This window comes from Arvicanthis niloticus, chromosome 3 (genome assembly GCF_011762505.2).
Source record: "Arvicanthis niloticus isolate mArvNil1 chromosome 3, mArvNil1.pat.X, whole genome shotgun sequence".
Classification (NCBI taxonomy): domain Eukaryota; kingdom Metazoa; phylum Chordata; class Mammalia; order Rodentia; family Muridae; genus Arvicanthis; species Arvicanthis niloticus.
Window position 1 is genome coordinate 123,820,645 of NC_047660.1, and position 13,510 is coordinate 123,834,154.

General features: G+C 43.1%; 1 protein-coding gene across 3 annotated transcripts in view; it reads right to left on the reverse strand.

Moving 5' to 3' along the window:
• Casp8 (caspase 8) overlaps positions 1-13,188 on the reverse strand; it is a 40,779-nt gene extending 27,591 nt beyond the window's left edge. For 2 of the 3 annotated variants that reach the window (XM_034497148.2, XM_076931859.1), the window contains exon 1: positions 13,042-13,188. The gene's annotated coding sequence lies outside the window, so the exon portion shown is untranslated. Of the gene's footprint in view, positions 1-6,981; positions 7,218-13,041 lie in introns of those variants that run through there. The other variant, XM_076931860.1, reaches the window with a different exon arrangement.
• Positions 13,189-13,510: the final 322 nt, after the last annotated feature.

Sequence of the window (13,510 nt, forward strand, 5' to 3'; positions counted from 1 at the left end):
ACACAATGTAGCATTGCTCAGCCATTAAAAACATGAAATTTTCAGGCAAATGGATAGAACCAGGAATAAAAAAAAATCCTAAATGAGGTAGCACAGACACAAAAAGACAAACACGGTATGTACTCACTTATAAGTGTATATTGGCTGTTAAGTAAAGGATAACCATGCTATAATCCACCGACCCAGAGAGGCTAAGTAACAAGGGGAACACATGAATTTCCCTGGGAAGGGGAAATAGAATAGATTTTGTGTGTGCAATGGAGGTGGGTAGGGTTGGAAACAGGAGAGATGGGGGTGGAGGGTACAGTGCTAGGAGAGAGAACTGGGTGAGTAGAAACCAAGTGCAATAAAAACTCCCAGGAATCTACAAGAGTGACCCTGGCTAGACTCTTAGCATAGGGGATACGGAGTCTAAACAAGCCATCTTCTGTAACCAGGCAAGACTTCCAGTGGAGAAATTGGGACACCAATCCAGCCACAAAATCTTTGATCTTCAAATTGTCCTACCTACAAGATGTGTAAAAGTGAGGTTGAAATTGTGGGAATGACCGACCAATGGCCGGTCTAGCTTGAGACTCATGCAATGAGAAGAAGCCCATGCCTAACACTGCCTGGAGGACCAGAAACCAGAAGCTAGATAGCCCAGAGACCTAGGATACAACCAAACAGGACTGGGAAAAAAGAAAGAGAGAAAGGTAGAAAGAGAGGGAGAGAGGAAGGGGGGAAAGGAGAGGGAGAGGGAAAAGAAGAGGGAGAGAAGGGCATGTGGGGCCATGTTACCACATAAGAACTATTAAGGTTGAGTGAACTCAGAAATCCCAAACCAGTAGGAGTGGAGCTGCTTCCTACCAGTTTGTGTACCTGCTCTGGAACATGTAACCAGGACAACACACTGAGGACCATGGGTACTGAGTCATGTAGTGTAACACCTGGAGATCTTCTCCATGCTAATGAGGTGTCTAGATAGTCCTGCGCCTAGTCAATGAGCTTCCCTTCCTTGGTATTCCTTCTTGCACAAGGTGTTTAATCTCTGGTTCACCCCAAACAAAGTGTATGGATTTACATCCACAATCAAATAAATCAGGATGGACAAGCAAGGACAGTCTCAGCGAGCTGCTTCATTAAGGATCAAAGGAGGGAAGGCCTTCCACTAAAAAGACGTGTCTAAAACTCCCAAGGAAGGCCTTCTACTCTCCAACTCCTCTGGTACACTTGGTCTTCACTTCTAATCAGACTGGATTCTGCTCATCCAGGGCTCCACCTCCCCTCTCTCACTAAGATGCCCTGAGGGGAAGAGAAGACTACAGACTGGGTTCCTGACTCCCTCTGACCGCACACCAGAGAAGACCAGGGATCATTGTGGGCTCCCTGGTTTGGACTTTGTCCTGTTCCCTCCCAGATGCCTGGGTACCCCAGACAGGAAGGACACAGTATGACAAGAAAGAAAAGAAAGGAAAGGAGAAGAGAGGAGAGGAAAGGAAAGGAGAGGGGTTCCATTATGTAGCTCTAGAATTCAGTGTGCACCAGTCCTGTCTTCCTGCCATGGCCTCTCAAGAACTGGAAATAAAGATGTATGCCACGCCCAGTACATCCGCACATTAACTGTTGGAATGACACCACACACAAACATCTTCTACAAGTCCCCCATTATTTTCCTTTTACTGAATGCATTGTGTGTGTGTGTGTGTGTGTGTGTGTGTGTGTGTGTGTGTGGTGGGTGTAGGCATGTGTGTGCCACAGCAAGTATGCCAGGACCTCTGGGAAGTGTTCCTGCCTTCCACTTTTGGGGACTGAGCCAGGTTGCCAGCTTTGTACAGGAGCACCTTCACCTGCTGTTCTGGTCCCCCCTCATTCCTTTCTTAAATAAATTGTTAGACTTGGCGAGGAAGAGAAAATATGAGAATGAAAAGAAATGCTGCCTTGGGTGTGTTCCCGTGTTAAAGGCTATATGGTGTAAAGACAGGAAGTAGACTTCTGGGAGGGAGGTCCACAGCAGGGCCGGAAGTGCCTCTCAGACTGGGCATCAGCACAAGTGCTCTTAAGAAAACAGTATTAGAACGAAGTTCTTAAGAGAACTGAAAAGTTGCCTTCCCCCAAAGATCTGCAGCTCACACATCTCTCAGAGAAAGAGTGAACAGACAGAGCAGGGGACATATTCTAAATGTGAATCTCTTGCAGGAGAGAACACACGTCCTTCTCAAATCCATGAAGTAATCACAAAAGTGACTACAAGGACAGGTGGAATGGCCAGAGGACAGCCCCCCTGACAGGGCTTTTAAACACACTATGTTAGAACAGTTACTGAAACATAAAGAAAGAGAAAGAAGGAGAGAGAAAGAGGGAGGAATCCTAAATGAAATCCTTACATCAAAATAAAATGCAAATGGACAGAGTTGAACCTTTAAATAGCACTGTGTGCGCTTGCACACGGTGGGTGATGCCCGTGTCCGGGTAAGAGGACGACTCTGTGTCATTGGTTCTCTCCCTGCACCTTGATGCACTTCCAGGGATCAGACTCAGATAGGCAGGCTTGCTCCTATGTGAACCACGTCACCACCCCACAAAAACAAACAAACAAACAAATGTAAATAAGTAAAATATTTTACAAAAAGTAATCCAAATATGGCCGAATAGGGAAGAGGCATCGAGACTGACATATGCAAGAGGTCAATCGCCAGTCAGCACGCTGTAGGTTTGTGGTTTCTGCCAATTCGATTATTGAAAATTAGCCTCTCATAAATTGTGGTTTACCGTTTGTAAGTGAAATTGAGCAGAACTGTTGGTCTTAAATGAGTCTCTGTATGTATCCGTGACCTGCCTGCTCCGATCCGTACCTGTTCAGACACCGAATCTTTCTTGCCTTTTTGACTCCACATCTCGCTCTGTAACTTTGGCTGGCCTCAGAAACCTCAGGGGCAGGTGCTGTTGCTCGGAGGGACAAATAAAGAGTCATAACACGGTCCCTCCCCTGGACCCGTCCCAGCATTGCAGCCTGCTTTCCCTGACAGCCATGCCTTTCTTTCTCTTCTTTAATAGATTTTTAAAAAAAAAATCACAATCACAATCCAATAGTCTAGTTCTTTGTTCTCAGACACAAGAACCTGGGGATCTCAGCAGAAGTTTCTGAGACCTCAGACCCCAGGCCCACACCTACATTCTTGTAATGGAGGAAAACACCAATATTATGATTTTTAAATGGAGGGGGGGGGCTAATTTTCTTGTTTCCCATTAAGACAGTTTAAAGAGAAACAGAATAGAACCCTGAGCGTGGTTGTACGTGCCTATAAATGGCCTCAAATTACAGTCCAGACTAAGTTACAGAACGAGATCCAGAGCCAAAAAGAATGAGAAAGATCAGACCCCATGTGTGAACAGGCATGGACCAGAGCAGGCAGTTCACACATAAATACAATGACTAATTTAAGACCGACAATTTTTCACTCTTTTGGGGGAAAAATGCTCAATTTCATTTACAAAAAATTAAACCACAATTATAACGAGAGGCCAATTTTCACCAATCAAAGGTGGAAATTAAAAATAGGTAGGTAGGTAATTTCACCATTAAACCATAGAATACACTCTGATTACCACAAATTAATTTCCAGAGTCTTTAATACCTAAATGTAAGTGACCTCAAAACCAAATATAGGTATAATAAATACATGGCGGCCTTATTTGCAGCAACGGAGCAGAAACAGCTGTCCATTAGTGCTGGTTACATTGAGCCACCATTCATGCCGGCAGAAGTCAGCTATTGAAAGCAATGGGGAAATCTGGTGTCTTCTGTGTGAGCCACAGAATGAATTCGTAGGTGTACTCACATGTGGGTTCACCGAGAGCCTGACCCTCACGTAAAACTGCCTCTGTACTGCCTAAGGAGACTGCAACCGTGGGCCAAGGACAGAGGTGGGAATGACATCGAGCCTGGCTTTCTGTTATGGTGGAGCCCTTTGACAGCTTGTAGTTACAACACAGTCCCCGTTCTAACTAAGTTTCCATTTAGAGACCCTTAACTGAGGGCCCGTGTGTTGATCAACATTAGGCCAAACATCCTTAAGATTTTAAAGCAGTTTAATCTGTTAAAATCTCATTTAATAGGGAAAAAAATCCACAAGAAAAAGAAACAAGACTTCCTTCTTTCCTCCATTTTTTTCTGATGAAAATAGTTATTCATTTTAGAAAAATTAAAATTAAAAATTAAAATTACCTGTAATTCCACCAACCAAAGATAAACATCTAGTAATATTTTACTGCTTTATCTACCAAATATTTTAATCATGCTTATTTTCTCATTAATAATACTGAAAATACATTCTGATGTCTTTTTTCTCTATAGCACAGATTTTAGTATCCATAAGGCATCTACCGTAAGTACATAATTCGCATAACCAGTCATTATTAAATTCAGGATGATTTTAAAGTGCAAATCTCTAAATCCTATTTTTTTAGAATACTTTCTTGTAATATTATAAGATCAAGGAATTTAGTTAATCAGCCTTTTCAGACATCACATATTCAACAGCATTTCTTTTATTTAAAACTTTTAATTGTTTTAATTGGCCAGGCTGTGTCACCATTTATTTCACATATGTCTATAACCCTTGGCGACCCCAGCACCTCTTATCTTCCTCCCACCCCAGACCCTCCCTCCTCCTTACAAGTCTCTTCCCCCCATTCACACCCTTTTAACAGTATTTCCTGATAGAAAAACAGAACAACCTCCCCCCTCCCCGTTAAGATCTGAGGCCAGAGGCCAGTATGACAGTGAGTCTGGACATGATGTGACTGGCCCCTGTGCCCATCCCTGCTCAGTCATCCCACGCTTTTATGAGGTGACTGCTTCTGAAGGAGCTGGTAAGGTCTCTTAGCTTCCCAGGCCTCTCTGTGGTGCCAGAAATTCCATCTTGCTTGTTTTGTTTGGGCCACACATTTCTCTATTCTCGACGCCCCCCCTCCCCCAAAGCAATTGGTTTAATGGAATTTATGAGACCATAAAAACCATGGCCAGGCCACTTGCTCTATAAGAATAGGGACCACACTGTGTTCTCATTTTATGGGACCTAAAACTGGTGACTTGAACTTGTGGGAAATCAACACTGTTAATACTTTTGAAATAATGCTTGCTGTTGTTTTTGTTGCTGAAAACACCTAGCAGAGAAAGTGTAGAAAAGTATGAAAATAAAATAAAATCATTTAAATCTTATCATTCTAAAGTAATTCTCTGGTCATATTTGGCATTGTATACTAAAATGTATTCACGTCTCTGTACATAAATAGATATGTATAAGTAAATTTGAGAAGTATTTGAGAGGTTTATTGTATGATGTATATATTTTATTATTGCTGTCAAATATTCTCAATATATTTCCACTTTATAGTATACAGAAGCATATTTAATACTTTATATATGTGTAACTTAATATCAATGTTTTATTATGACTTAGAAGTGGTCAGAAGCAGCCATAGCAACATAAATCATTTTCTTATTTCATTTTGCTAGAAGCCTCTGAAGAAATGGTTACTACAGTGTTCATTTTCCTATTGCACTTAGTCACGACTTAGATCAACCAGTCAGCCAGAGATAGGCTCAGATTCACGAGTCTCTCAGGAGCTCCAACGGCACACACGCTAAAAATATGGAATTTTCTTAACACCAGCCAGCCTGCCTAGGCTACCTGGCGAGTTTCAGGCCAGCAAAAGACCCAAGATAGCTAGCACCTGAAGAACACACACAGATCAATGTGTGAGCATACCCACAAAAAGCACACGAATACATAAAAAGATATACTATTTTATTCTACTGGAAGACAATGAGGAAATTCAACAGAGAGATACAAATAGTCATATTTGCAAATGAGCACAACAGCCAAAGATATTAAAAGTTAAAGAAAAAAATTTTAAAGGAAAAAAAACCTGCACAATAAAATGGAGTATGTGACCACCCCATGTTGAGGAAGTGCCAGTCTACCTCAGGCTCACTTTCAGATCTGAGCTCCACCACAGCCTCATGTGCCAGGTGACTGCTTCTAATCAGTATTCGATAAATAAAAAGGTACATCCTGCACCTCCTGAGATTTAGATAACAACTTCCAAGACGGGGTGGAGACACAAAATGAAACTTGGTAGAACTTTCAGGGATAAAAGTCAACACGTCTTCCAAAGCCTGAGAGAATCTGAAAGGTTCCATCAAAGCCAAATCCTAACCTTTGGTGCTGCCTCTGCCTCTAGGCAAGGCTGTTCCCATAACTGGGCTCCTTAAACCCCAAAGAACTCCACACAGGAGCAGGATCAACAAGCCCCAGACGGCAGGTATTCGATCCACCCCAGTAAACAGTCAAACGTCAATAAAATAAACAACCAGCCCCATCATTTTCTAACTGAATGTAACTTGCCTCTGGGACGGATTTCTGGGCCTTTAAACTGTCCTTCCTATTATTTCATTCTCTGGACTGTCTTGTTTCTTTTTAATTTCTCAAAATTAGAAATGATAGGCTGAGGAGGTAGCTTGGTGACAGAGTGCCTGCCTAGCGTGTTTAAGGCCCTGTATTTAATTCCCCGAACTGAGGATTAAAAATAAATAAATAGATAAAATCGCTACATGGTGTCTGTGTTTGGGAGTACCAGTGTTGGGGGTGTGCGTGTGAGATTATCAGACTTGAAGTCTGGCGGTAGGTGAGAAAGGTGAGACGGTGAGGAGAGAGCAGAGCCCAGTCAATTGAGATTCCGTGCAAGGAGGGGGACAATACTTGGCTGTACTTAAAACATTCCAGGAACACCCAGAAGCACACGATCTAAGGTGGGGAGAGGGGAAGACGACTCGAAGAGGGAAGAGGGCAGCTGCTCACACAGAGAAAGATCCCGACTTCCCTTTCAGTATTCAAACCCTGAATCCCTCTATGGCCTTGTGGACTCCAGATCTCACACTCCGAAACCTAGAAAGCTCTAGAATCAAGATTGTCCCCGCTTAAGAGCCCAGCTGACCTTATCAGAAACAAATCCTGAGATCCTCGCGAGGCACCTTGCTCCCAATCCCCTTCTCTGGGGTCTGTGGCTGGCAGAGAGGGCAACAGAGGGCTGGGGAGCAGAGCCTTTTACACTTCCTGCTTTCCTGAGACAGGACATAGAGGAGGAGGCGGCAGCAAGAGGGCTGGCCTGGGTAATCAGAATGGCACTGGCTAAGGCCGTGCAAAGTTCTATACATGTATACACTATGTTGGCCATATTCTCCCCTTTTGCCCATCCCCCATTTCCTGTTAGTCCTTTGGTCTCCCAGAAAGTTTCGCTTCCGCTTTCAGGTCATACAGATGAATTTACGTGACTTTATAAAATCTAGGAACCACAAATCATAAAAGCACGTGACATCTGTCCTTCTGAGATACCAATTCAGTTCACTTAAGATGATTATCTCGGTTTTTGTCTACTTTCCGGCAAACATTTCTCGTTTTGTTTTGTGTTTTGGTTTGGTTTTGGTTTTGCTTGACCCTGGCTGTCCTGGAACTCGCTTTGTAGACCAGACCAGATTCAAACTCCAGGATCCTCCTGCCTCTGCCTTCCAAGTGCTGGGATTAAAGGTGTGCGCCACAACTGCTGGGCTGTCACTGTTCTTTATGGCTGAAATTTATGTGACAGTGTGTGAGTGTGCATGAGTGTGTGTGTGAGAGAGAGAGTGTGTGAGAGAGAGAAAGAGAGAGAGAGAGAGAGAGAGTGTGTGTGTGTAAATGCTACACTCTCCTCATCCATTCCTCTGTTTTTAATGAATGGGTAGGTTCCATAACTTAACTATTGTGAATAAGTATGGAAGTGCAAATGTCTCCATGATATGCTGACTTAGAGTCCTTTGCAAAAATACAGCTGGGTCCATGGAAGAGCTATTGTTAATTTTTTTTTTTTTTTTTTTTTTTTTTTTTTTTTTTTTTTTTTTTTTTTTTAACAATCTCTGTTTTGACTTTCCAGAGGCTGGCCGAGCTTACATTCCCATCAGCAGTGTATAAGGGCCAGCATGTGTTGTTATTTGTTATCTTAATGACTGCTATTCTCACGGGGATAAGATGCAGTCTCAAAGTGCTTTAACTCACATTCTCTGATGACTAGTGGAGTGGAGCGTTTTTTTCATTGTTTTTAGCTATTTGCATTTTCTTACCATTTATTTAATTAGTTACTTTTTGTTTATTTACTTAACTGTGAGTGAGAGGCTTTCTTGCCATTTGTGGAAGTCAGAGACAACTTGTGGGAGTGCATCCTCGTCCCTCGTGTATGTTCTGGGGGTAGAACTCAGGTTGTCTGGCTTGGTGACAAGCACCTTCGCCCCTCAGTCAACCTCCTGGACCTTTATTTCAATTTTTGTGAGCCACTTGTTCATTTCATTTGCTCGTTCATTAACTGGGTTGTTTGATTTCTTACTGTTTACTTTTTTAGCTTTTGCATATTCTAGACTAATATTTTGTCAGATGTATAGTTTGCAAAGATGTCTCTCCCATTCCGAATGTTGTCTCTTTGCCCATTAGTAGTTCCTTCAACATACAAAGAGCTTTTTAGTTTCATGAGGTCTCATTTGGCAAGTGTTGGACTTATTTCTTGAGCAATGCCTTTCAAGAGTAATTCTGGGTACTAGTGGTGTCAGGATTACAATAAAAAAATCACAAACTGCAGATTGGGTTAAAAAAAAAAAAAACAAGAAAACAGGACCCACTTATTGTCGTCAAGGAAAAAACCTTTGACATAAAAGATAAAGGAACACTGAAGGGGCAGAAAAGGGTACCCAACGGACATAAGGAATGCATCTAAGGAACAGGCAAGCATCGTTGTTCAAATGCTTGACAAGAGAGACTTCAACCCAAAACTAGTCAGAAGGTACAGAAGCTTATTTCATGTGGATTAAGGAAACCCATCAAGAGGACACTGTACTTGAAAACACGAATGTATACATAGAACAAATTCTGCTCAGGGTACAGTCACGGACTGACCCAGCACAGTAAGTGGGGAACTTCAACACTTCATTCTCACCTGTAAGTAGAAAATCATCTGAGTTAAATGAGATCCCAGATTAAATAAGAGTCAACAGCAATCTACAGAACGTTTCCATCAAACCCTGCCAAGTACGCGGTCTTCTAGTAGGTCTCAGACCTCTCAGACAACCAATGTAAGAGGACACAAAGCAAGCCTTAGCAAATATAGGAGAATGGAAATCACATCTCCTGTTCTGTCTGACAACCATGAAGAAAAGCTAGAAATTAACAGCAAAAGAAATTTTTAAAAATATACAAACTCGCAGGGCAGTGGTGGTGCACGCCTTTAATCCCAGCACTTGGGAGGCAGAGGCAGGTGGATTTCTGAGGTGAAGCCAGCCTGGTCTACAGAGTGAGTTCAGGACAGCCAGAGCTACACAGAGAAACCCTGTCTCGAAAAAACAAAACTATATATATATATATATAATATACATATATTCATTAACACACTTTAACACTAATTAAACAATACACTAGTGAATGATGACCAGTTCACTGAAGAAGTCAAGAAGGAAATAAAAAAATCCCTAGGCGAAAATGAAAACACAACACACCAAAACCTGTGGGATACAATGAAAGCTGTCCTAAGGGGCAAATTTATAGCTACAAGTACCTACATTAAGAGAGGGGCTGGACTAGAGAGATGGCTCAGTAGGTAAGAGCACTTGCTGTGCTTGCAGAGGACCTGAGTTCAATTCCCAGCACCTACATCAGGCAGCTCGCAATCAACTGTAACTTCAACTCCAAGGGACCCAACACTCTCTTCTGGCCTCTTGGGCATAGCACTCATATGCATATGCATAACTGTATACACATAATTTTAAATGATTACAAAATAATCATTTTAAAAAACTGCTACACACACACAAACTTTGAGAGGGACTGGTAAGGTGGCTCAGCAGATAACTAAGTCTGGAACCCACAGGGTGGAAGAAGAGCACTGTGGCATGCACAAATACACACATACACACACGAATACACAATAAACAAATGGAATAAAAGTCAGAGAGGTTTCAAATTAGTAACTCAATGAAACACCTTAAGACCTTGGAAAAATGAAAACAGGATAAACCCAAAAGCAACAGATAATGTGGTGGTCTGAATGAGAACAGCCCTTACTGGAACGCTTTTGAGAAGGATTAGGAGGTGTGGTCTTGCTGGAGAAGAAGTATCACTGGGGGTGGGCTTTGACGTTTCAAAAGCCCATGTCAGGCCCAGTTTCCCAGTCTCTATTGGCCTGTAATTTGTAGATCAGGTGAGCTCAGCTCCTGTTTCAGCACCATGCCTGCCTGCCTGCCTGCCTGCCTGCCTGCCCCCATGCTCCCCGCCACAATGATAATGGATTGACTCTGAAACTGTAAGCAAGCTCTCAACTAAATGCTTTCTTTTAAAAGTTGCCGTGGTCATGGTGTCTTCTCATAGCAACAGAACAATAACTAAGACATATAGGAAAAATAATTAAGATGGGGCAGAAATTAGTGAAACAAAAGCAAAACAAAAAGATTCACAAAGAATTAAAATAACAGAGTTGATACTAAGAAAGTTAATACTAGGATTAAAAACAACAACAAAACCAAACTAACTAACTAAACTAACCAAAAGAGAGAAAAGCCACATTAATAAAGTTAGAGGCAAAAAGGGAGACATTACAACTGATATCTATGGAATTTAGAAAAATCATATAGATATACCTGAAAAACTTCATTCTATTTGCTTTTAGAATCTTAAAAAAAAGGAGGGGGGATGAATTTCTAAAATTTTATTAACTAGCAAAAAGAGGCCCCAGGTGTGCTTCACCTCTGATGGGCTTGGAGTCTTGGGCTTTGAGGGTCTGCTGACTTCCATAGCTAACTTTCACTGTTACACAGGATGCTCTCCTTGCTCCTAATTCAATAGTTTCCACTTACAGCTACTAAAAACAAAAACAAAACACCAAACAAACAAACAAACCACCTAAAATCAAAGGATTTCCTACAGCAATTTCACCAAATCTGTGCACAAACACAAAAGCTCCTTGTTGGGAATTGGTTAAAATATATTCTGGTGTTAAAGAGAAAAAAAAAAAAAAAGAAAAGAACTTTGAAACTATTTTCTGCTACCTAAAATAGAATGTAAGTTTTCAGAGTAAAGGGCCCCAACTTCACAGCTGAGGGAATTGAATGAGGCACCTGAAAGTACATGTTCACCCTAGAAGTGTGGGCAAAGTTGACACCACGATACCAGGAACTTTAGCTGACATTTAATTCTGCCCAGGAACCTGGTCAACCTTGCAGCTGTAGAATCAAATCCTGTGTGAGGCCCCATCCGTTCCAGGAGTGACTATGGTTTCCTTAGCATCCTCTATAACCTCTACCCCAGTTCTGGCTCGCTGTTTTCTGAGAATTTCCTGTCTGAGATCACGAACTTCCTAAGGGCAGCAACTAGAGCTTTCATGGTAATACCTGAACCATATAACAACAGCCTGAAAATCGTCAATGAAAAGGAACTCTGTAAAGAAGCAATGGTTATGAACGTGGAGTTCTCTGGTGGGCACTAAGCCCACTAGAGCATAAGATAGCACATTAAATGGATCAGTAAATCCGAGGAATGTTAAATAAAGCAAGAAGATGCCCACTTTCGTATTAGAAACTTTTAAGTTGGAAAATTTAAACGAGAGAGAGAGAGAGAGAGAGAGAGAGAGAGAGAGAGAGAGAGAAACCTGATAAGGTAAGGTGGTCACGCTATACAGGCTGCTTGAGAAACCATCCATATTAGTTCCTGGAGTGAACTTACCCACAAACAGAAATTACTGGGCAAAATCAAATAACAGCTAAATGACCTGGTGCTATGGGGTCACCTTTCTCCCTCCTGGGGAAGACACACAGCCATGACCAGCAACTCCTCTGTGTCCACATATGAGTTCTTGGGTCTTCTTAAGTGGGATTTGTAAGAAACAGGAACGCTAGTCATCCTAACGCTAATTCAATCACTGCCATATTTATTTAAAAAAGATTTGTTGGTGAGATGGCTCAGGGACTTTAGGAGCACTCAATGCTCTTGAGACCAGCTGGGTTCAGTTTCCAGCACCCGTGTGGTGGCTGAAACTGTCTGTAACTTCAGTTCAAGAGATCTGTGCCCCCACACACACCAGGTGCACATACATATATGCAAGCGAAACACTCATAAACATAAAATTAAAATAGAAATAAATAATTTTTTAAAGAATGAAACCAAGACCTAGCCAAGCAGAAGGCACTTAGAGGACTCCCTTTAAAAAAAAATAGTAAGAAATAGAAATATGATTGTAGATAGAGAATTCCTTACTGGCACATAGAGGAATTACTGGCCTCAGGTCACTTGTAGCGCTCGTTCTCTCTCTCTCTCTCTCTCTCTCTCTCTCTCTCTCTCTCTCTCTCTCTCTCTCTCTCTGTGTGTGTGTGTGTGTGTGTGTGTGTGTGTGTGTGTGTGTGTGTGTGTGTGTATGTGTATTGCTGCTGCTGCTGCTGCTGTTTTAAGCGCAGAGCTGGTGCCCTGCCACCCCCACCCCTTGTACTGCCAGCACTCAAGAGGTGCAAACGGGAAGATCAGAAGTTCAAGAAGCTCAAGCCTGAGCTGCAGGAGATCTTGGAGTGAAGAAGGACAGGGAGGAGGGGGAGAGGGAGAGCAGGACAGGGAGGGAGAGGAGAAGGCAAAGAAGAGAGAGGGGGAAAGGGAGGGGGAAAGAGAGGGGAAGTATTGGAGGGGGAAAGGGGAGAGAGGATTTGGGATTAGGGTTGGAGGACGGCTCTTAAAAGTTGGGAGGAGCACGTAAATCACTGGAGGAAACGTAGCTCAAACTAGAGGACTCAGCACCGTGACGTCGCCGGATGATTAACTCAGTTCCAGGTCCTGAGCTGAACTACAAAGAAAGTAAGCCTAAGAAGTCGAATAAAGTTTTCTGGAGAGGCGACGACGGCACCCCGATGGCTGCGTTTCGGGGAGCGCCACGCGAGATCGCCACCGGTGGGATCGCGGCCCCGCTGGTGGGAGAGGAACAGGACCGCTCTGCAGCACTCACCTGTCACCAAGTCCGTGAAACAGGTCACAGCTGCCCGCTCGGGCGACTCCGGGGAGCCGCCTGCCGCAGACCGCCGCTGGCTTTAGCTTTCAGAGCCTCCAGCTCGGGCCCGCTGTCCTTCCTCGGGACTGCGCTCACTTCCTGTTCCCACGCCGGCCCGCCGAGGTTTGCTACCGATTCCGAGAAGCGGGACTTTAAAACATCCGAGGACAGAGTGAAAGACAACTGAGAAAACTAGGGAACAGGGAACAGAAATGACTCATAATGTTTAGAGGCGTTGAGTTAATCATTAGGTGGCATCCTGGTGCCAGCCCTAGGACCAGCTCTAGAGGCCATAGGCTGCTTCGCTCTCTGCCCGCCTTAGGAGCTCCCGCCAGTTCTTGAGGACACTTCCTCATTTCCCCACCCCAACCCCACCTCCTTGCAGGCAGAAACCCTACACCTTGTAACCCGGATGGGTAAGCCAGCT